Source organism: Trachurus japonicus, chromosome 14 (assembly GCF_045865225.1).
Source record: "Trachurus japonicus isolate A0001 chromosome 14, Traja_1.0".
Taxonomy (NCBI): domain Eukaryota; kingdom Metazoa; phylum Chordata; class Actinopteri; order Carangiformes; family Carangidae; genus Trachurus; species Trachurus japonicus.
The window spans coordinates 28,015,109-28,039,095 of record NC_140920.1 but is presented as its reverse complement, the minus strand read 5'-3'; the positions used below and the strand labels follow the sequence as shown (position 1 = coordinate 28,039,095).

General features: G+C 42.3%; 1 protein-coding gene across 3 annotated transcripts in view; it reads left to right on the top strand.

Moving 5' to 3' along the window:
* Positions 1-23,987, top strand: part of LOC146974971 (homeobox protein PKNOX2-like) — a 104,943-nt gene that overhangs the window by 17,797 nt on the left and 63,159 nt on the right. For all 3 annotated transcript variants that reach the window (XM_085798703.1, XM_085798704.1, XM_085798702.1), the window contains exon 2: positions 8,820-8,902. The gene's annotated coding sequence lies outside the window, so the exon portion shown is untranslated. The remainder of the gene's footprint in view (positions 1-8,819; positions 8,903-23,987) is intronic.

Genomic DNA, 23,987 nt, shown 5'->3' with positions numbered 1-23,987 from the left:
CACTTAATCATATTATAAACTGTTTACTGTGATGAGATCAGACAGGATTGAAAGTTCACCAGACCTGAACATGTAGAGGAGACTTCAGCTTCACCTCTGTGTTTATCAGAAGCTGATCCAAGACAGCACAGAGTGGACACACACACACACACAGTGACTCAAACTCCATCAGTCACTTTTTCACGTCACACAAACATGACGTTGATAGTCAGATTGTCTTCAGCTTCTGTATAGCTCAGCATATTCATATCAATGTTCATGCTGTATTTATTTCAGTATATTCAAATCTATGCTTACTGATTATTCAACAGATAGCAGATCTGCCATGTTTGAATATAAAGAGATTGTGTGATCTAAACAGTTTGTCCTGTCATGTTTTTTTTCTGCATCAGGACCAGAGTTCCAGTCCAGTCGTCCTCAGTGATGGACCAGCACCTGCTTCTTCTTCTGTGTCTGCTCTCATCAACCATCAGCAAACACATCACACTAACACCTTGGACTGTTGTCACTGTACAGAGCAGATCATGTCCATATTGTGAACTTTAGCACATCCTGGCAGGAGTTTAGTCATTCTAAGACTCTTATAGTGTTTTTATGGAGCATCTTTTTCATTGTTTTATTTCTCATGTACATGTGTCTATTTTATCCTTTTAACTATTGCAGTATTTTACCTTTTCATTCTTCTCATTCCTTGTGATCTGTACCCATGTCCAGTGAAAACCAACCTGACAATAAACTTTTTCTGATATTTTCAGATTCTGCCTTTTGAAGATGTCATCATCTCTTCCTCTCACTGCTGTAGCCATGTTTGCTTCAGTGCTATCTACTCTTTTAAATGCACGTATAAAAAATAAATTTTAAAAAGCACAGTAATCAACAGTATGATTTACTAACTTGGTGCAGGCATGGAGGTGAAATGCTGCCCCACATGAAGGTGGAGCAAGTAGCATGATCTTACACATAACACCTTCAAGGCTCACAGCTGTGACAGGTGGGTGAGTGGATCATCTGCCACAAGCCTTGGCTCCACACACGCCCCTCCGCTTTGCCCATTTTGGATTAGCTTGGAGTCAGAGACGGAGTCAGATACTGCCAAGATGGCGAAAGCAGCTCAGTCTTTTAATTCTGCTCTGCTCCATACAGTAGTTGATGGCATTCATATCTTTTCCTTTGTATTAACTGCACAATATCTGAGGTTGAGAAGCAATTATTTGATATTTTCCCTTTTGACTGCACATTTGATATGTTTAGCTACTCACAAAGGAAGGCAGTTGGTACTTACCAACACCACCACCAGCTTCATCTCTAAAAATGACTAGCACACTCCTGCCTGCTGAGGCCCACCTGAAAACCAGACCCCTGTAGTTGCCTTGTTGTTGTGTAAGTGAAAGAGTACATGGATGCAAGAACCTCACCAGAGTCCAAAGGCCTCTATAGCTGTCACATTTACTGCATTTGGGAAGCTATAGGTTGAAATAAAGGACCTGTACTGTAAAGTGAGGAAAATGTAATTTGGGCAATCAATCCATTATACCACATGTAGGCCTACAGTGAAGTTTTACTCAGTATTGAGCAATTCAGTGTTAGTGAACGCCCCCAAAACATCTCAGCACAAAACACTTTCATGTCCCCGCACCTACATTCTCTTTAAGTCTGCGATTCTTTTTCACATCATTAACCTCCATTTGGATAATCTCCTTTTATCCCACCAGTCTGCACATTGCTTTCTTCTCTCCTCTTGATGCAGCTTGATTCATTAAATAGAAGAATCCACTGGTGGCACCCAACTTCTTTTCCACAAGTCTGGAGGAAATTAGACTGGTCTCTTTCTTGTTTGCGCTATTCATCCTGACTCATCACGACATGGGTATTTTTAGCAATTCCTCCCCCACCGTTCACAGAGAGGGGGGGCGGGGGTTATCAGGGCTATCATATTCTGAGAGACAGGGAAGGAATTATCAATGTCAAATATCAAGTAAGAGCCGTTTAGTCGCGCGGAGCCCTAAAAAGTTAGAGAACCTTGTGTCACGCTAGAAGTTTGATGTAGCAGCTGGACCCGGCGCTGGTGTGTGGATGTGTGTGTGTGTGTGTTTGCGCTGTGTTTTGTCTCGCACAGCTGTCTGTGTCAGCTGCCCGCTCGTTAAACGTTGGGCTTAAACCCGCGGTGACGCCGCGCCTGCTCAGGTTACCCCTGTGGGAATACCTGCCATTGTCACCGTGAGCCCCCCTTATAATTCGCAGGGAATTAACCTCAAGTGGTTGAAGTTTGGGCCGGCCGGATCATGGCCGCAGGAACTAAAGCTTTTAATATCTGTTAAATGTACAGAGGGGGGGGCTGAGTTCACTTTTAAAGGGATAGTTCACCCAAAATTGAAATTTCACTCATCCACACTTTATCCACTCACCCTCATGTGGACTAAGGGCTGGGAGAAGTTTCAGAGTTATCCATGGCTTCTCTGAGTTACAGGGGGTCTCAGCGTAGCAGTGCATGTCCATATAACGGTTGCAAATGGATACCAACTGTCTTGGTAACAAAAAGACACACCAAAAAACATCCAAATACCTCCATGCTGCTCGTATGTAATGTCAGTCTTGTATTGAAGCCCCGAAATGTGAAACTGTCCTGAAAAAAATTAAATAAGTCTATTTTTCAAGCTTCCCATTCTTCCCATTTCGTCCAAATTTGACGAACCGAGAAGAGGAGCTTCGAGAAGCCTCCGCTACAAAACAAGCTTGAAATATAGACTTATTTAATTTTTTTCGGGACAATTTCCCATCTCGGGGCTTCAATACAAGACTGACATTACATACGAGCAGCATGGAGGTATTTGGATGTTTTTTGGTGTGTCCTTTTGTTACGAAGACAGTTGGTATCCATTTGCAACCATTATATGGACATGCACTGCTACGCCGAGACCCCCTGTAACTCAGAGAAGCCACAGAGGACTCTGAAACTTCTCCCAGCCCTTAGTCGACATGAGGGTGAGTAGATAATGAGTGAAATTTCAATTTTGGGTGAACTATCCCTTTAACCGCGTTTGAGGGGGGGCCTCGGCTTGCGACGCGCCACCTGAGAGTCTATTGTCCCACATGATGTGTAAACATCAAGTACAGCTGAGGTTGCTTCTCGTACAATAGTGTAAATCCCCCCCCGCGGCGTCCCGGTCCTCACTGTTAAGGTAGCCAAGTGACCCGATATCCTGTTTGTCAGGAGAGCAGAAATATTTCTGATTGTTGCACATCCTGCCGGTCAGTGATCTGTGGCACATCCAGCTGCCGGGCATGAGGACTTATTTAGCTCCTCTATTGTATGAGCTCGGAAACAGTCTCACTCTGTACTGAGTTAATCCACACGGCCAGAGAATGAATCTGAAGTGTGAGGTTGCAGGTTTTTTTTGGTTTGTCAATATGTGTGGGAGATTGGTTCTAGTTTTGGGGGCTCAGGAGCCATTCACATTATCATCATGCAAAATTAATTATTTGCCTCCTTTTTTTTATGTCCTCCTGAATCTTAGAGCTGTATTAAAAAAAAGAAGAAAGAAAGAAAGAAAAAACCTGCCTGTGTTATATTGAAATTAAATTATGGCATAATGTCACTTTCGCTATTAGCACTGAGTCTGTGCATGCCAATTGATCCTGCTGTTGTCATGGCAACGTGAACCACTAAACCTCTGCGCAGCTGTTGTTATGGAAGCCCCTTGAACAGCTGGGGGGCTGTAGCAGTGGAGGGATTGTGGGAAATTGCGGGGTCTCTCGGTCCTCCTGCCTTCGCACCTTGACCCCAAAACTCCTGGCCGCCGCAAAAAAAAAAAAAGAGGAAGATTCGGGAAGTCTTAAAGATGTCCATCTGGAGTCACATGTCCCGCTGTATAGGCCTATATGCCACCCCGCATACGATCAAGAGAGAGAAAGTTGAGGCAGGAGGTGGTGAATATTCTATCACGCCCGCGTCTCCCTTTGCGAACCTGCTTTGCCACAAATGCGAGCGGTGGAAAAAAAATCAAATGAGTGGAATGAGCCTAGGTTCTCTCTCTGAGGGGGTTGCCTGACTGCACTGGAGCATATCCCATTATTGATATGAGCAAATGTTGTACACGGCGCAACAATAAAACAATCATTTTGCGAGGAAGCACAACTTGTCCGGGGAGCGGTGCTGCCTCTGCCACTTCCAATTCCTTCAGCCACATTAAAGCTGCAGTGTAGGAACCTGAGAGAGACACAGAGACAGAGAGAAAGGTCTCATCCTCCCACTCCTGGAGAATTCACTGATTATTTTCTCATTTACTTGAAATGTTGAAACTTTGTGACAAGCGTTGATTATTATTTCCACGTCCATATCATGAATATTTAAATTCACAGTGACATAAAGGCAGGAAATCCTCATTTGTGAGGCAATAAAGACCTGATCCATGAAGAATCTGCATGATTAATCTGCAAAACAGCAATAGGTGTCAGATGAATGCAGCGGATTCAGAGGTAGGATATCTCCCTCTTGAATGAGTCACTGTATGAAGTAGCAGAGGATGAAGATAAATAAAGTATAATACAAGTTCCTTCCCTGTGCTGCTGACTGTGTGTATATATGTGTGTACCTGTGTACACATGCAGAGGCGGCAGTGTGTGAGCGATGGTGGGCAGATTGAGGAATGCTAATGTTTCCTCTGTGGCTTTTGTGAGGAACACAGTGATTAGACCTCCAGCCCCCTGGGTGGAGCCCCTCGCTGCAGCGGCTCCCGCTCTGATTTACTTTGACGTCAACAGGAAGGTCAGCTGGGTCCCAGAGGGGTCATGGAGAGATGGTGAATGGTGTGTGTGTGTGTGTGTATATGTGTCGAGTGTGTGTGTGTCGGGCTTCGGTATACAGAGACGATCCTCCAGGATCCCAGACGGGGCTGGAGGGATGACCGAGGGAGGAAGGGCCCTTGGAGCTTAGGGAGGGCTTCGGGAAGGATTACTGAGAGGCTAAAATGTTTTCTTTGTGGCTGAAAGAAACCTAAGAAATGCTCTCAACCAAATCTCCCCCTGGTCTGAGGGGGCTGTTGGGAAGGGAAACTCAACCTACATCCTAAAGATGTCTTCGTTTTCCTGGCCTTTGAGCTCTTTTTTAAATTTTTTTTTACAATCATTAACTTATACTTTCTTTCACAGCGACGAGCTTTAGATCTTTTTATCGTTGAGATATTAAATGCAGGTTCGACCAACGCTACTCTGCATTCCGCCTCAAATAAAGAGCATTTATTTAAATTATGAATTGGAAGAACTGAGTGGATAAACACTCCATCACATCAAATATGTTTGATATATTTATGTGCTCTAATGAATAATTAAAATGGTGGAATTAGATCATATCATCCTCAGCAGCAGCTGCCATCTGAGCATGAAAAATAGCAGACACTTAATACCAGTAATAACTTTTACAGTACAGCCTTTTGAAAACAATGGCAGCATCATGTAGGCCTACTTACAAGAATGATCATCCAACTAATGTTTATTTTGTGCATCTCACAGGATTTAGTGTAGTCTTAACACAATGATCAATACAGTGGGACAGAATATCAACTTACTCTAAAACATTATGTCCACTGTCCAGTTGCACATTCCTATACATACCCCACCGTTCTATATTGTGGGCATAGTAGCAAGAAAATATATGAGAACCCTCTGGAAGTACTTAGTTTTATGCATTAATGAACCCCTCCCAAACAATTCAATCTTAGTTTCATCAGTCAACAAAACCTTTTACCAGTAGCATTGTGTGTGTCAAGTCAAGTGTCCATTGCGCTCTTTGGAAAACCTCAAGTCATGCACTGATATTTTTTGGGTTAGGGTTAGGACCATGCCTGTTCAACTCATGCAGAGGGATGTGAACCAGTCCCAGTGAGGTCTTCAAGTCTGTAGCTGTTACTTTCTAATTACTTCACCGAACGTCTATCTAATTTTTCATGTCACTATATCACTGTTTAGACAAATCTGAAGTTTATAAAGTCTATAAACCAATGGTTGGACAGACATTACTATTTCTGTGTGCACGTTTTTGTAATTGGTTATCGTACATTGGCAGGGCTAACCGTTACCTGTTTAACTTTAATAAATTCAGTGACTCAATAAACGGTCCATGAAAAAATATTTTTTTCCAGCAGATATCTTAGTTCCAACATGACTGAGCTAACTGGAGTAGTTTCATGTCGTGTCAGGCAACATGAGGGTTTTAATAGTTGACGTCCTGATGTTAGCTTAGCTACCGCCGTTAGTTTAGCTACCGCCGTTAGCTGGTCATGTCAGCTGAGCCACTGATGCTTTCTAGACACTGATTCCCCCAAACTGAATAAATACCACACACAAAACAAGAAATAGTAATGTTTCTTCGATCGTTTCAGATTTGTCCAAATGGTGTAGTGGCGTGAAAAACACGATAAACTCTTGTTCGTTACTATTGTTCATTCAAATTACATGCTGGTTTTCTGTGGACTGGTGAATACTAAAGTCTTTGAGATGACTCTGTAACCTCTTCCACCTTCATGCAGCTCAACAGTGATCTCTGTGTTGTTATTCACATCAGCAGATGCTTCTTGTGAATAACAAACTCCAAATAGTTTGAGTGTGTTGTTTTTATAGGTCGAAGTGGCTCTACACCTTGACCCAATCTAGCGTCATTGTTTGGACTTCAAGTAGTTTTTTTCCATAGCCTAAGAGTTCACTTACTTATTCCACCAGCACTGTGACTTTTTATGGTCAGTAATGACATTAAATGTTATAATTGTTTGTGTGGTATTAGGTAAAGCACATCGTGTTTGTCTTTACTTGTGACTCATATGTAGATCAGATCCCTATTTATGTCCAATTAATGCAGAAAACTAGGTTATTCCAAATGATTCACATACTTTTTCTTGCCACTGTATTATTCCTTTAATATATAATCTTCTTCATTTTTCATTTTTTTCATATTTACTCTGTCATCGTATTTTTGTGCTTATTAAACCACCTCCATACTTTTTTTTTCTTCTTTGCACAAATACAACCATTGAATTCCTTGCGGCAATAAAAGCTATTCTGACTCTAATTCTGATTCAGAAAAACAAAACCCAGAGAGAAAAATTCTCTCTCCTCGCTGAGTCTCCACTGCCTTCATTCCTATCCCCCATCCACACAGGGCCTCTGGTAGTAACCACCTACCGCACACACAGTAGTCCCCACTGAGCAGTGCAGGACTGGGTAAATACCATCCCTTCAGAGGCTCTGTGTTAGCAGATTGCTGGAGGTAGGCGGCCCGCTGTGAGGCCCAACCACACTCCCACTGTTCTGGAGGAGCTTTAAGTGAAAGATCAGGTGTCCAGCCCTGAATGCTTGATTGAACTTAAATCTTTTGCATGTGCGCCATAACTCTCTCTGCAGCGCCGTGCTCCATGTGGCTCAGACACGGACAGACACTCAATTGCTCGGAGGAGCCGGAGTCGCATGCAGCAGCAGCAGCAGCAGCGCTCTAACCTGCTGTTTTCACCTACAGCAGCGAACGTTCCAATCAAAAGCCGTTTGTTTGCAGGGATGGAGCGTTACATAAAGATAACTGTCAGTCAAAATTAAAAAAAATGTCATAAGGCAACAACAAACTAATAAATTAAGCTTTTATTAAGTTAATCAATCAACAGTTCATGTTAAATTTATTTTCACTGTGATGTCCAATATTTTGTTCAGAGCTACTCCATGAGTTCAGCTTTCAGCTACTTTTACAGCAGTGGATATTTAAGGCTCATGCTCTGTCATTTCAAAAAGTTGAAGTGAGTGTTTCTGTTTCTTTTCTTGACCGTAAAAACATTTTTGAAAGGATCTTAAATTCTATTCACCACATTCTTCCAGCAAAACACTGCAAAGCTCTGGGCAGATTTTTTTAAAGTGACTTTTTTGTGGGCAGTCTTATTCAGGCAATCAGACTGGACAGCAGGAGGCTATTATCCACTGTCACATCAGTGAGTTCTCAGACATGGAGTTTAGTTGCATTTTAGCTTCTAGTTCCCTCATGCTGAAGTCTATAGGTTTTTTGTTATATGGTTGACACTAGTCCTGTGGTTGTCGTGCTAACATCTGGAATCCCTGGTTATAAGCTATGCTGGATCCATGTGCACCAAAGCTTCAGGCTAGTGATGTGCCTGTGGTTGTGAGGTGAAAAGAACACTTCTCTCTTCTTCCGGTGATGATCGAAAAGATTTACACACACATTGTATATCTATGTATGTTATGCTTTTTTTATTTGCACTATTGTTTTCAGTTGGATTTTTAGCTCTTACCGTCCAACCTAGCACAGTTTTATGTAGCTTCTATTTTATTTTTTAGCTTATTTATTTATCACTTCAACCAGTTGTATTGATTGTGTGATAACCATGTCAGTGTCCTTGTTTTTAACATATCTCTGTCTTGTGTAATGTGTAGTGTATGTCTATATTTTACACTTGCACAGCTACAGTATGTTGCCCGAGACCAATTTCCCTTCTGGGACAATAACGTGTATCTTGATCTTGATCTTGATATGCAGTGTCTTCACATTACCTGAAGCTGGAGACAGTGTGTAAATCTGAAATATTTAACACACGTTAATATTTCCTGCACCTCAACAAAGAGCTGCACAGGTTGAGTGGTGGTCACCATGCGATATCTGCCTTTCCCGTAAAACAAAAGAAAAAAAAGAAGTGGTTGACCATCTCCTTCATCACCGTGGCATTTTGTTACTGACCTTTCGCGTGCCATCCTTTTTAATATCCCTTTCAGTAATAATGAGGACTTAATTAAATTGCATAAATTTTTACACCTTTGTCATCTGTCAACAGGCTTTGTGTGGAGAGCCGGACACTGGGCAACGGAGAAGAACAACAACACTGAAAGCTGCTGCGTTGCTGTGGGCAAGCTAACTGTAAGTTGTCACTCGCCTTCCTATGAAACATATGATGCAGCCCTGGTTGTGTGTGTTGTTGTACACATGTCATTTAGAAAGCTGTGTGTGTGTGTGCTTGGTTTCAAGGATGTGTTAGATGAACAGAATGTGCAGATTTTCAGTATAACAGCATATCTGGTGGAGCTAATCTGTTTCCTCACAGGCTAGTACCGATCCGTGATTTCATTTAATTCATGCTATAAAGACGTCGCCATGCTCAAGGAGCACACAGTTAATGATCACACTGCTGCAGTTCACTCCTAACAATCAGTTCACTCACTTGAGTTTATTTTCTTTCCATCTATCCAGCTCCTATAGGAGAAGCTGAATGTCTGAACTTCAGTCTATAGGTGTGTTTTTATAACGATTTGCTGATTCTGTGTTGACAGTAGTGAAACTGAAGATGTGGCTAATTAGATTTTCATTCCTTTCTTTCTTACAATGTACAGCACTTACACTGCACTTAGTTTAGTTTGTTCTCTTCATGGAGCATACTGTAGGCAGCAGCAGCAACCAAAAACAAACGTAAATAGGTTTAAATGAGCGATATCAACCATCCCTATCTACAGTAATGACACCTGGTGCCTCCAAAGACTCAGTGGGCCAGTGTTACTTCGGAGTGAATAGTGCTTCTGTAATGTATCGCCATGATGGAACGGCCCTAATAATGTCCCCCCCCAAATGGTTTTTCTGCCCATGACTGGAACTTGAGTTCTTCCCACAAAATCACTCAGTGAGGTGAAGTCCGCTGCTGAATCACTGAGGCAGTGAGATAACTGTGGAGTGCTCCACTTTCAAGTAAATTACAGGCAACCATTGGTGCAGATATACAGTAATTATGTCTGGATTTACAAATAGAGGTTTCATGGTAATGTTGGTTTAGCAAAAGCAATTTGTTTCCATGGAGCAGCACATGCAAATAATCTTGATGTAGAGATACAGTAGTTGTTGCATGACATTTTACCACTTTAAATAGATCATTTCTGCAGTAGAAGAGGTGTCTTACTTATAACAATAACATTTTAATATAATATATAGTGTGCATGTAGATATTATACACCGATCAGGCCTAACATTATGAGCACTGACAGGTGAAGTGAATAACACTTCATCATGGCACCTGTTAGTGAGTGGGGTATATTAGGTGTTATGCTGTGTTCAAGACAACTCGGAACTCAAGTTTTTCCCACCTCCTACTTGAAAAAGTGCAATCGAACGCCACCTCATTTCAGAGCTCCGCATAGAGACTATAAGCTCCCACTCATGAAAGTCGGAGGAAAACAAATTCTCCAACTTCTCTGAGAACCAGTTGTCTGACTGCACCCGTGCAGAACCACACCATCAATGGTAAAACATTGATTAAAATGTATTTAAAATGCCAAAATACATAAAAACATTATGAAATATATACAATATTTAGGCTTACAGATTACCTACTGATGTTGTGGACCACAATAAATTCATGTTGTTATTTCTCTTCGATTTTAAATTATGTGTTTCATTCTTTTTCGCCCTTTGTAATATTTTAATGCCTTACATGAAGCGCTTTGAATGTAAAGTTTGTCTCGGTCCGCCATGTTTTTGGTTATTATGGTGTGGTGCGTCTCAAATGAAGTCGGGAATCGGCTTTTTCAACTGGGAGATTCAGAGTTCCGATTTGTCGCTAACGCAGCATTAGTTCCCAGCTTTGTTGGCCCCAAGGTGCAGAACAATGGCCCTCAGACACCCACACAAAGACACTAATAAAAATAGGAAAAGGTTTAATGGCATGGTTTACTAACACAAACTGAGAGGCAGGTGAGCCCAGCAGTCCCCGTGTGCACTGCCTCTGCTACTGATGCTGGCTGCAGGGCTTCTGACTCCTCAACCCCAGGCCAGGTGGATCTCAGGCAGCAGGTGAACATGTTGTCCTCACAGGTGATGTGTTAGAAGCAGGAAAAATGTTCAGTGTAAGGGTCTGATCCAGTTCTAAAAGGACGACTGGGTCTCTCATGTGCTGCAGCTGCAGCTCTTGTGGGCTGTTCCCAGGTCTGCAGTGGTCAGGATGTATCAAAAGATGGTCCAAGGAAGGAAAAGTGGTGAAGCAGAAAGTTCATACTGCTTCTGATAGAAAGCTGTCAGAACACAGTGCAGCAGCTTGTTGGACCAACACAATATTAGACGTAGATGTTATGGCTGACTGGTGTATGAGGTTTACAGCAGTTTAATAATGACTACAAGACACGGAAGCTGTGCTTTAAAGGATCAGACAGGGACGAGGGTCATTATAGAATTGTAGTACAATCAGTGACAGCTCAGAATTAGCATGACTAATGAGGTGCTTTTTTAAAAATTGGCAGCAAATCTTCATAAAATAATAAAACACAACCAAACCAAACATCTGGCATTACTCATTTTTATAAGAAAACTGCTTGTAGCCACAAACTTTGGTGTAAATTATTTTGACTGACACTTAACAAACCCACATGCTCACCACATAGGCTACATACATACATCTGGCAGTCACATGGTTGATGCAATATGTTTGTCATATGGTGGTTGGTTGGTGTTAGATCTTAACTCCAGCCAAATTAACCGCAGTAATCAGCCAACATTAGTGATCATTTAAATTTGAACATGAAACTGGTAATCTTTCCACCACTATATAATCACTATTGTCATTTGAATACAGCTCAATAACACAGGGATGAAGTAACAAGCTGTTGTTTTGTAACGCTCTCATTGTTTGAGTGATGTGATGTGTTGTGAAATTAGCTGGCTGTCTGGCAGCATTTGAATATTACACTGCCTGTCCCTCTGGTTCACTGAAATGAGCCAAATGACTTCTACGTCCTCTGCTCCCTCTTTATTTGCAACTAATTGAAAATTGATTTGAAGAAGTGAAAAAGTTACGGTTGTCCCCGCAGAACCGAGAATGATTCCGAAAAATCTCTTTCAAAGTTTCTTTCTTCGTCTCATGTGTCTCTTTCTCTCTCTCCAGTTTGAGTCATTCTTCTCTCGCTATGACGCAGAAGCGCTGCTGTCTGTGTGTCATCCTGTTCTTATGAACACATTGTTTTACTGTGTTCTGTCTGGATGTGTAATGCTGCTGCCAGTGTCATCTGTTTTTTGTTTTTGGTGAGGGTCTACCTGCGTCTGGGTCGTGTCTGACTGTGCTAGGATCAGTTTTGGATCGGGTCCTTTCGTTAGAAAAGTAACCGATACTTGGGTTTGTGTTTTTCTTTCTTTTTTCTTTCTTTCACTGGTTCATTCTGGTTGAGGTCCAAGAGTTTGAAACCACTGAAAACTTTAGCCACGTAGTTCAGCGTTGAGTAGCTGCTTCACCATGACGACAAAGCTGTTTACCTCACACAGGGTCATTAAAGTTTTCTCTGAAAGACATCCCAACAGTCACATGTTTGCGAGTCAGTATCAATAAGAATATACAGGATTATATTGGTTAATTCTCTGCTTTATGATTCACATGCACGTGATGTTTTGTTCTGGGATGTTCCTGCTCCTGCGACAACCCATCATTTAAAGTGTTGTTTTCAGAAAATATGCGTCTTAATCCTTTGTTTTAGCCTCTGTAGTCGGGGTTTTGTGTTTTGGAAAAAGCCAGAGACAAAGATAAGAGCGAGGACGACGGGGGATCTGAACTCACATGGGCAGAGTCTTGTTGGTTTCCAGAGGAGGTCTGGTTCCCACTAAGACGTTTGTCTCTTCCTACACACAGGCCGGACTAATCGCACAGCCCGTCTCCATGTCCCCTCAGCTCCTAAGTGTGCCCCAGTCCTCCCTCCCTCTCTGCCCCCCACCCCAAAAAAAAAGAGGAGAAAGGAAAAAAAAAACACAGCCTCCACCACGATTCCCCACCAAGGATTGTTTTACGCTTAATTTTGTTAGACTTAATGAGATTTCACTAATTAAATCTCCTCCTGGTTGGAGACCCCCTCCAACACACACACACACACACACACACACACACACACACACACACACACACACACACCCATCCAACCTCCCCCACCATTATATTGCCCCCCACTGCCCCTCCCCCTTCCACTAACAATCACTCCAACCCATTGCTTGTAGAGCTATTTTAGACAAATAAACTTTTTTTTCCTCCTTCTTTTCCTTGAAGATCAAGGACTGTGGGCTGAACAACAACAGGCCTGTGTTACTTTGTGCGGATTTTTCCAATTTCGCGCCAAGATGCTCCGCTGCATTCGTGATAGCCAATAGCTTTTCAAATCTGATTCGGTGCGGGAAGAGCAGGAAGTAGCTGTCAAGTACTGTACACCCCGATGTGTCTCCGTCGAGGGCGGGATGCCACAGAGTGTGTCAGGAGAGCCGTGTTACATCTTTTTTTTTTTTTTTTTTTTACAATGATTGTGTTTTTACATTTAATTGGTGGTTAAGAGATAGTTCAACATTTTGGCAAATTGGCCCATTGCCATAATCCTTATAGTCTTAGAAGTAGGTTCGTTACCTTAATTGTCGATGCAAGCTATTCTTAGAACGGCGGAGCAGAGCCGTGAGCTGCTGACACTATGGAGGCTAATGGGATTTCTTGGTTCTCAAATACACAATCCAACAATTTCAAAACGCTTGGGTGGACAAGTTGTGACCTGCACATTCACCACGCTATGAGATAATAACAGAACGTTACAAGACAGAGTTGTTTTAGAGGCAAATGCAGAGACTGCTTGCCGAAAAACTGCTCCCGACAGGGTGGTTCATCAGCAGTTTCACATGAATTTACCTAGAAAACAACTCTGTCTTGTAACGTTGTGTTATTATCTCATAGCGTGGTGAATGTGCAGGTCACAACTTGTCCACCAGAGCGTTTTGGAGTTGTTGGATTGTGTATTTGATGAGTTTGATGAGGGAAACCAAGAAATTCCATTAGCCTCCGTAGCGTTGTGCAGCTAGCAGCTCTGCTCCACCGTTCTAAAAATAGCTTGCACCGACAATTAAAGGTAACGAACCTACTGCTATGACTATAGGGATTATGGCAATGGGCCAATTTGCCAAAATGTTGAACTATCCCTTTAAAGGTTTTTGCTCTTCAAAGCGAGAATATTCTATTCACTGCTCTGAATCGGTCCATGTGACAGCGCCTCACTGACGGAGCGCACACATGTTGCTGATACGCGTCCCCTAATAATAATCCCTGCATTAGCTGTGTGGCAGCACTAAAAGGGAAGTGATGAAGGGTGGGACCGGTTCATTTCGGGCGGCGAGGCCTTGGAGGTCATTGTTGACAGTAGCCGCCTGCCCTGCTATTGTGGACGACCCTCTGGGACCGTCGCGCTGACTATTGTGGGAGCCGGCCTCCCGTTTCCCATTTGAGCCCTGGACACCCTCTGCCAACGCCACCTCTCGGTTTTCCCCCTACATCCCTGCCTCATTTATACACACACACACACCCACACACACACACACACACACACACACACACACACACACACACACACAGACACATCAACACACCCCATCCGGCCTCTGAAGCCTCTGTGCTGCGTGGCCCATGGGTGGGCGAGTGGGCAGCGTGCCCGTTTCAGACGGGAGTGCTTCCTTGATGAAGGCCCATGCTGATCGGGTTTCTGCCACCTGTCATTCAGCTTAGGAGGCAGGAAAGGGGGCAAGAGTGGTTGTGAGTGGTGGGAGTGTGGGGGCGGGGTGAAGGGGGGGCGACGAGGGTGGGGGTTGAACAGAAGAGATGCCATGGCAATCTGGCACCAAGCCCGAAGCCTGCTGTTATTTCGGTATAGCCTTCCCAACTTCTTAAGTAGTCCACTTAGTTCAAGCAGTGGTGAGCTCCCCATTTAATCTAATAATAATTACTAACATGGTCTTTTACTTTTTTTCCCTTAAACTTACTGAACAGTAAAATCACATATTTCATATGTCTCTCAACAGATAAAACATTTAGGTTTCTATCAAATCCATGTACCTTCAAAGAAGTTAGTATGTTTTTTGTTAATGATAGAGCATCATTTTTGATTTTTACATTGCATTTATTTTAAATGAAGGTCAAAAAGTCGACTTTTATGTTTTAGGCTGAATCCCATTTCACCCCATGGCCCTACCACTTGGCCCTACCCCTCTGTTTTGTGCATTTGCGTGTAGGGGTAAGTGGTAGGGCTTTATACCCCTTCAAATGAAGATTTTTCAGAGGCACACTTCAAACAGAGGGGTATGACAAGTTTCCCAGAATGCATCTCGCTGCAACTAGCAGTAGTAGCTGTAAAACGAAAAGCTGTTTTATTTCCTACTGTAGCGTTATTATGTCACTTTATTAAAGTTTCATATTTTTTCATGCGAGAAAGTAACTGTTTAGATCCCCAGTGTGTGGTTAGTTATCCAAATGACTTGTGTTTAGAAGTTTGCTCCTATGTTTTTTCGGAGGAGTGAAGCTCCACGCGTGTAAGCAGTGACCGGTTCATTACAGAGGCAGCAGTCCATCTGCAGAGCTGCTCGGCCGGTCAGCCTGCGTCGTCATCCTGGGGGGGAAACGATCGCCAATTAACTTACCCGCAGGTTTTTAGAGATTTACCACCGGCTGGTTAAATTCTTTTTAGCAGATAAATGTTGGTCTCATTGATGAAATCTAACAATTGTGGCAGTCGCATTAGTTTGTTTGAATGGAAAGTGAAGCTTCATGTCTGTATTGGACATACTGCATTTTGACCAAATCAGTACGTGCTAGCAGTATAGTATGCAATTTTGAGTGCAGGATTCCTGGGAAAAGCTTGTTGCGTCTGCTTACGTAAAAGCCAGTGGAGACTACTGATGACGTATATGATTGTTGAAGGGGTGTCCCAATTCGTAGGGGTTGACTTTCGAGGGGAAGGGGTAGGGGTAGAAAAGAGCAATGGGATTGGGCTTTAGATTGATCTGAATTTTTGTAAGTCACACTGTACTTGTACTGTCTGTGCAGACACAGACAGTTTCTTATCCACTCTAGAAACCAGAGAGACGACACATCTGCCAAGACAGAGGCAGATCCTCATCTCTATCTGTGTCTGGATCCACATCTACATCAGCCCAATGATGGACAGTATGATTGTAATTGTAAATCATACGGCAGTGTGAGCCGTGTGCAATATTTTCAAGTGGGTAGAGATGACGACCATTTCGTTTGAATGCACCTGCCGTTAAACGCTGCATCACTGCACTGTATGTGAAACAAATCACATCACGTTAGCAGCCACTTAGATATGAGAAAGAAAAAAATATATATGTGTATTCATCTCAACAGCCAGGAGGAGTGCTGAAGAAGGTTTCTGCAAGGTTGAGTGTAAGGTGAATGGAAATGAGCCTTGGAAATAGAATCAGATACAAGTCGGACCAAAGACCACAGGAACCTGTGTCTCACCGTTGAAACACTAACTCTCTAGTATCCTGCTAACTAACAACAGGGCCCAACGTTATTATATTAGTAGTTATTAACCTGCTTGAAAAGAACAGAACCTGCTGTAATTCTTTACAGGACTTCATCTCACAAACACAGCATGTTAGTAGAAATCAGACGGTGGTGCAGTGCCGGCGGTGAGGTGTCCAGGGCCTCGTTTATCCTCGCTCGCAGAGAGAAGTTCATTTGCTGTCTCCCCTCCTCTCTCTCCTCGGCGAGTTGCAGCTTTTTCTTTGCGATTTCCGGTCCCGTCTGACTCGGGTGATCGTCCTGCGAGGCTGTTATTAAAACAAAATGTCTGGGATACAGCTTGTTGTTGATAATGCAGTATTTGCTGCATAGCAATAGCAATGCTTACTTTAGCTTAGCCTGTCTTGTTGGCAGCCATTTGAAATTCCTAACCTTTTTTTTTTTTTGCGGAGCTCCTTTGACCTCGGTAAATATCACACCATCTTTAGCAAAGAGTTTGTCAGATTGGACCGCTTGCTATCCTTAAGGATGAGGGGATGAGATTATCTGAGCTAATGAAATGATTCGAGGGTCTATTTTAGCAACAGAATGGGAAATCTACCCGTAATCAAAGAAGGTTATAGGTAAACTGAGATATGCAGACTGTGTCTCTTTGACCTCCCCTTTACACAAATCCGGGGTCACGCTTCTGCTCCTGGTTATTACCGTCGCCGTGTGATCCCACATTTCCCTCCACCACAACTCACTACCTCTGTGCTTAACCACCGTCCTCCAATCCATCCATATCCATTTCTCCCTCACCCAGGCTCTTTAGCCCACCAATCCTAATTGTAATTATGTTGATTTAACTTAGACACATGCGGCTCCATCCCCGCCATCTGAATGGAAGGCTTATTAGTTGGAATATTTTTTTCTTTTTTTTATATTTATTTATTCCCATTTCTCAGTGTCCCTGTCGGCATTTCCAATTACTCTTGTCGTGCGGCTGTAATTGCCTCCATGCTAATGGTCGCCAGACAATCGTGCTAAATGAGGTGAGGCCGAGAGGCTAGGAGCCCGACTTCATTAAGAGCTAATGGGATTTTATAAGGGGGACTGAAGACCCAGCTCATCAAAAAGAGGGAGATGGAAGGAAAACAAAACAGATGGAGGGGGAGAGCCAAATCACCACTATTTCTAACTTAGCCTGCTCCCTTTCCTGGCAGTCTGATGAAAAAAGAACAGGTTAGACTTCCTCTAGAAGACTGCTACCTAATTATAAAGACAATATGACTGACTGTACAGCGATAGTGTGAGGATATACACACTGATAAATGGATAAGTTTGCATAATTCACTCAGGCTGTCCGGCTCAACATGAAACGCGGTTATTTTTATGTGTCTCGGTCTCTTGGAAGCCGTCTAAAAGCAGCTACTTGGTTTTTTTGGCAAAGTAACAGAAATGGATCTGTATAAATTATATATTTCAGAAGTGAGTGGACGGTCCGGTCCAAGTCCTCCCACACTTTTCACACTTCGTTGAGACAGGGAGAGGCAAACATAGATGGATGGATGTGAATACACAGCTCAAACACAATAAGTCCAATAAGGCAATGGCATACAGTATTCTGTGAAGTAGCATCTGGGTTGAAGGCTAGATACAGAAATAATTCTTGTTGCTTGATGATGCTGCTAAGCCTGCTATTATGAAATGTAAAACAGCATAATGTAAAACTTAGAGAAGGCTCATGTAACATGACCTATAGCAAATCATACACTGTGTGTACTGTAGCTCATGTAGCTTTAGACAAACATGAACAGAAAGAATGTCTCAGTTCTATCAAAAAATAAATGTCTACAGTTTACAGTTATTAGTATTTTTATGCAGCATATTACACAATGTACATTCAACTGCTAAAATCCCCAATTAACATAACGCATGGGTCAAAGGACCCCCAAACTGATGGAGAGATGGAGCAGGGACCCTATACTGTATTGTATAGATTGTGTTTTATATTAAACTGGGCCTAGTGCCATGTATAAACATACCTAGTTATTGTGCATTCAATACTATACATGTCCTTAAACAGGTACAGTGAGTAGGGTGTTACTGACATTTATGAACAGATCTTGTTAACTGATACCAATGCCAGTATCAACAATGTCTGTCAATTGCATAATAATCATATATACAATGTATTTACATTGAAGTTTTTATTCAACATTAATGTGGAGAAGAAAACAATATAGAAAATTGTCCTACCTCCACGAAGATATACTCTACATAGCCAGTTAAACTGGTGTTAGTGTGTGTTGGCTGTTTGTGTGTGAGCCTCCCTGTAGACTTAGTTCAAGTTCTTCCTTGAGCTTTTAAATCTGACCTCCAATCAGTCCGTTTGGATGATGAGAATTCATTTGACTCAGATACAAGCTAGTTTTCTGTTAATGAGATCAAACCTTTACCATTGCAGTTGTTGGTAATAAATTATCCCAAGGTTGAAACTGCATGAATTAATACTGATACTGATAGAATACACTTCATCAACTGCAGATATATCAAGATATGTTTTCTTGTATTGATATTCCTAACAGGCGTTACAGCTCGGCTTTAGAGCACTCGTGTCCGTTCTTTGTGCTTCTGCCACAAGATGCTCACTTCACATTAACAAACTTCTCCATTCACGCCACTAAACCAACCCCTTCGCAGAAGTAATGATCCCACACTGATCTGTCTGCCCTTGAAACGCATTGAAAGGCGGCCATCCATCTTGGCGTAATCGCTCCGTTCCCCCAATGGAGTACAGTTACACCGCGTGCTCCGCGGCCTGCGAGATCGGTTGCCCCCCGTATTTTTTAATTTGCCGAGCCATCTTAAAAGCCGACACAGTTTGTCTGCCGTCGTGGGTTTCGGCTCGGTTTGCCTCTTGTAGCTCCTCGTATGTGAGGAGGCCCTGCCAAATTCTATTACACGCTGAATAAACCAATGTGTTCACCTACGAGCAGGAGGCATTATGGAGCAAGTGGGGTAACGGATACTGGAAAGAAGGGGCTACTGCTGCTACCACGGGCTCGTCTCGGGTTCATGCTCTGGCTGTTAAGTATCTGCTGGTTTGTTGGAAGAGAGTGGCTCTGTTACAGTTTAATGAATGTCAGCTATTGGTTATCAAGATCTAATATAACCAAGCAACATGTCCTGACTTTTTGCACCATTGCCACAGGCCACACAAAGCTGATGTTTGTATCGACGACGACAACCATGTTCACCAGATGTCTTATAGCAGATATGTTTTAGGAATCAGACCTACATGAATGAACCCTTACAGAAAAAAAACACATGAACTTCACATGTGATTCACATGTGAAAAATTTTGCACATGTGATTCACATGTGAAAAATTTTGCAGATGTGAATCATGTTATTGGTACATGAGAAACATGTGGTTTTGGCCCAATTTTATGTGAATCATGTGAATTCCCATATGAACCCATTTTCCACATGGCATGATTCCCATATGCAAAATTTTTCACATGTGAATCACGTGATGTTCATGTGTTTTTTCTGTAAGGGAATGAATGAATGAATGAATGAATGAATGATTTTTTTACTTTGTGTCATGCCAACTTTGTGGCCCATCCCATATTGGATTACAAGACACATTTACTGAGTTTTTCCTGTTGGTATTACCTGCCACACAGGTGTGACACATAAATAAACAATTTAAGATTACTTTCAGTACTCATCTGTATATTGCTCTTCGTCTCATTGCCCAGGCCTTTTCAAGAAATAAAGAAAATACAAATATTTTAAACTGAAAAAGATGTTTTAGCTTCTCAGCATCATCCAACCACACAAATTTGTTATTTGGATCTACCTCACTAAACAGTTCTTGTCTTATAAAGTCATAAACATATAATTAGATTGACTTGTTATTTTATGCATTTGGAAAATTACAAATCTGTTGATTGTGACTGCATGTCCAAAATATCTGATCTTGCACAACATCTCCTCGCAGTGACTCAAGCTTTATTAAACTGTCTCCTGGTTCTGCTCAGACTCTCACAGCACTCGGTTAAAAGACAGGAAAAAGATTTAACACAGAGAAAGTTTTGCAGTGACTTCAGACACAATCCGTTTATTTTAAAACCACCATCTTTCCCCTAAACTTAAAAACCAAAGTGCTTTTGTTGCCTGAACCCCGACCACAGACCACAGGATGTGAACCCCTGGCCTCCAGGGGTGACAGTCGTGCGGTTTGCACAGCTGCCATCCAGCCCGACCGCGTCCTGGGGGAGACGCTGCCACCGCTGTTAATAAACGTAACGCTTTGGTTATTGGCTCATTCATCAGATATAGTAATGCCGTCGACGTGATTGAGAAAGTTTCTGAGCAGATATCACAGAGCGCGTGCTGCTGTGCAAAAACCCCCCAAAAAAAGGCAGACTTCTCTTTTGATTAGTCCGTACAAACGTTCAGAGCTCCGCATGGCTACCTCTTCACAGCGAGGCCGGACGGCAGAGATAATTATATCTTTTGGGGATGACATGCAAATAGGGCTCAGAGTCGCTATATAGAGGGAAAATTCGGTGACATAAACAACTAGGAAGCGTTGTCTGGACACACAGCGGAAATTAGGCCAATTATCCACAGGCTATTTTTTGTTGTGGGCAGTGAGCAGAGGTAAAAAAAAACTCATCTGATGGAAAGATGATGCTGTACAATGTTATGAATAACTGAACTACATCAGAAGGCCTCATGAAATATCTGACAACCGCAAGTAAAAGTGTTTTTTTTTTGTTTTTTTAAGCAAATTTTGTAAAAAAGGAAAACAAAAAGAAGAAATGTCACATTGACATAAGCATTCAGACCGTTTGCTATTAGCTAATAGAAAGCTTTAATATAATAGGCTCGGTCAGGCCTTTTTTTCCTTTTTTTTCCACAAACCATTCCTCCCGAAGAATCGGCTAAGTGTGAGGCAGATGTGTCTAATCATTTGGGCTGCGGGGTGTTTTTGCCCCCCCCCCCCAATGCTGTTTGGGCTGCGCTGATGGTGGGATGATGGCTGTGGTCTGAGGCTCAGGCCGGGTAGGAACAGCTGTCCTACAGCTGCCATCTCTCCTGCTTTTTGGTGGGAGTGGGGGAGTGGAGGGAGGGGAGGAGAGGGTGGGTGTGGGGGGGTTGAAAAACAGTCCCAAACCTCCTGGGTCAGAGCCCTGGTATGGCGGTCTCCCTGGCAACTAGAGCTGAGACTGTGGTGGTGGTTGTGTGTGTGTTTCTGTGTGTACAGTATATGTGTGTGTGTGTGTGTGCAGCAGCAGTGGGGAGAACAATCTGGCCAGTGAGAAGGACTGAGCTGATGTGTATTTGTTTCAATCCACACAACTATTAGCTTGAACTTTTTCGGGCCTCCTCCACAGATAGTACGGGACACGGTCCAAAGTAGCGCCACGCAAACTATTTTAGTTTTTTTTGTTTGGCAAAAACCAGCAGATGACCACATAACACACACATAGACACACACTGACATGATTAATATTCTATCTCTCTCCCTCTTTTATTATTTCTTCTCCCTGTAACTCCTCTCTAAGCTCAACACAAGTGAACGTGAAGCTCCCCGAAGCAGAGCAAGACGTCGAGAGAGAGGGCGGTGAAAAAAGAAGGAAAGGAGAAAAAGGAGGGGGGTGGGTGGGTGGGAGGGGAGAACGTGAGTTAAGGAAGAAAGAAGAGAGAGCAAATGGGCGAGAATGAGAAAGAAAACTGAGGGGGGATGGAGTGGAGAGGAGAGGAGAGGAGAGGAGAGGAGAGGAGAGGAGAGGAGAGGAGAGGAGAGGAGAGGACAGGGAGGCCTCTGGAGATGGAAAGGCAGGGAGGACAGGGGATGAATAGGAGAGGGAAAGTGGATACGTGGGGATACTTGGCTTTGGCCCCATCAAAATAGCGGTTGTCATGCTAACTCAACCCTCCTTCTCCTCTCTCTGTCTCTCTCACACACTCTCTCTTTCAGGCCCAAACCCTCTCAGACAGACAGCGTCTAATCAAACACAACACTTATTAGAAATGAGTTGTTTTACAGTTAAAGAAGCTGCAGCACATGATGATAAAATGTCATTTACATACATTAACTACACAGAGGTCATTTCAAAGTTTTAATCATCAGTTTTGTTTTTTTTTACTTTGATTTATATCCAAGCTGCCTTTGCCTACACATTCCAGCCCAATGAATATGGATACAGTGGTTTGTGAATCCTGGCAGTCATGGTATACAGCGTACTGTATTCTCACACTTTAACTTCAAATTATATACTGTAGCGCCCACCAACCTTCTGTGCAAACACATTTGATGGAACAGCCTGAGTTTGTGTTGTGCTCGGTGAGAAAGTGCTGTACACTGTATCACAATAAACTCGCAAGACAAAAGGACGGTAACAGGTGTTGGCTATGACACTTGAGCAGTCAGTGTGTTGGCTGAGCAAGATGTGAGGGAGGAGGGAATGTGTGTATGTGTGTGTGTGTGTGTGTTTACTGAGAAGAAGAGTGTGTTTTGACATTAGAGTTTGGTGCAAACTGAATTAATTTCCTTTAGAGCAGCGACTTATGAAACTATTTGTAAGGAAGCAGATTTATTTAGAGCAGTTAAAGAAACAATAGGTGACAAAAGTGGCAAAAAATAAATCCTGTTCCTCTTTGTCCAGTGCAAATATTCTCTGCTTCTCCTTCATCATCTGCAGGAAACTGAAGAAATGTGTTTGGTTGGAGGGAAGATAAAGCAAAAAAAAAAAACAACAACATACAAACTAATACTAATATGTGGATGGAAATATGTCAAAATTTATCCAGAAAATTATGTGTGATGATTATTGCAACCAAGTCTAAAGCTCCAGTCTGACTTTCCTCTAAAATGAATAGGTTATGTTTAGGAACAGCACACATGGGCTCATATATATTTTCGAATAATCAAGTATTATCATGATTGTTTATACACTGGCTGTCCAAAAAAAAAAAAAAAAAAACACCACTTGGATTTAACTAAGCTAATAGGTAAGAGCTTCCCATTGGATAATTACTGTATGGATGATTATGTTAACCCTAACTGATGCAGTCTCATTTCTTAAACAACCACATTGGAAGACTCATCCAGTGGTCGTGGAGAAGATGTTCATCTGTTTCTATAGGGTCAAATTATTGGCATCAAGAATAAAACATCTAAGGAGATTGCTGAGACTAAAATTGGGTTCAGAACTGTCCAACACATTATTAAAAACTGGAAGGAGAGTGGAGAACCATCATCTTCAAGGAAGAAATGTGGTCCAATGTGACCACAGAGTCCTGCCCTCTTTGAAAAATTAATGCAACTCTGGACGGAAATAAATGTTGTGACATTGCAGAAGCTTACTCAAGCGATGCCAAAGCAAATGCATTCCATAATCAAAGCTAAAGGAGATCCTTTTTTTTTTTTTTTTGAATGGGCAGTGTATGTAGCCTATGTGACAAGACAAAAGAACTTGTCATATGATACAATATATAATAATATAATATAATATAATATTAGGTAACCATAATCAATATCTATTCTATGATATTTAGGCTGGAATGTATCAACATATAGAGTATATATATAGGCTATCCAGTGTATTTACTATGTCAGGTGACCTCAAAAGGCTCTGAGGGGTCAAAAACAAAACTATCCATCCACATGTTGACAGCAGCAGACGCTGCGTTT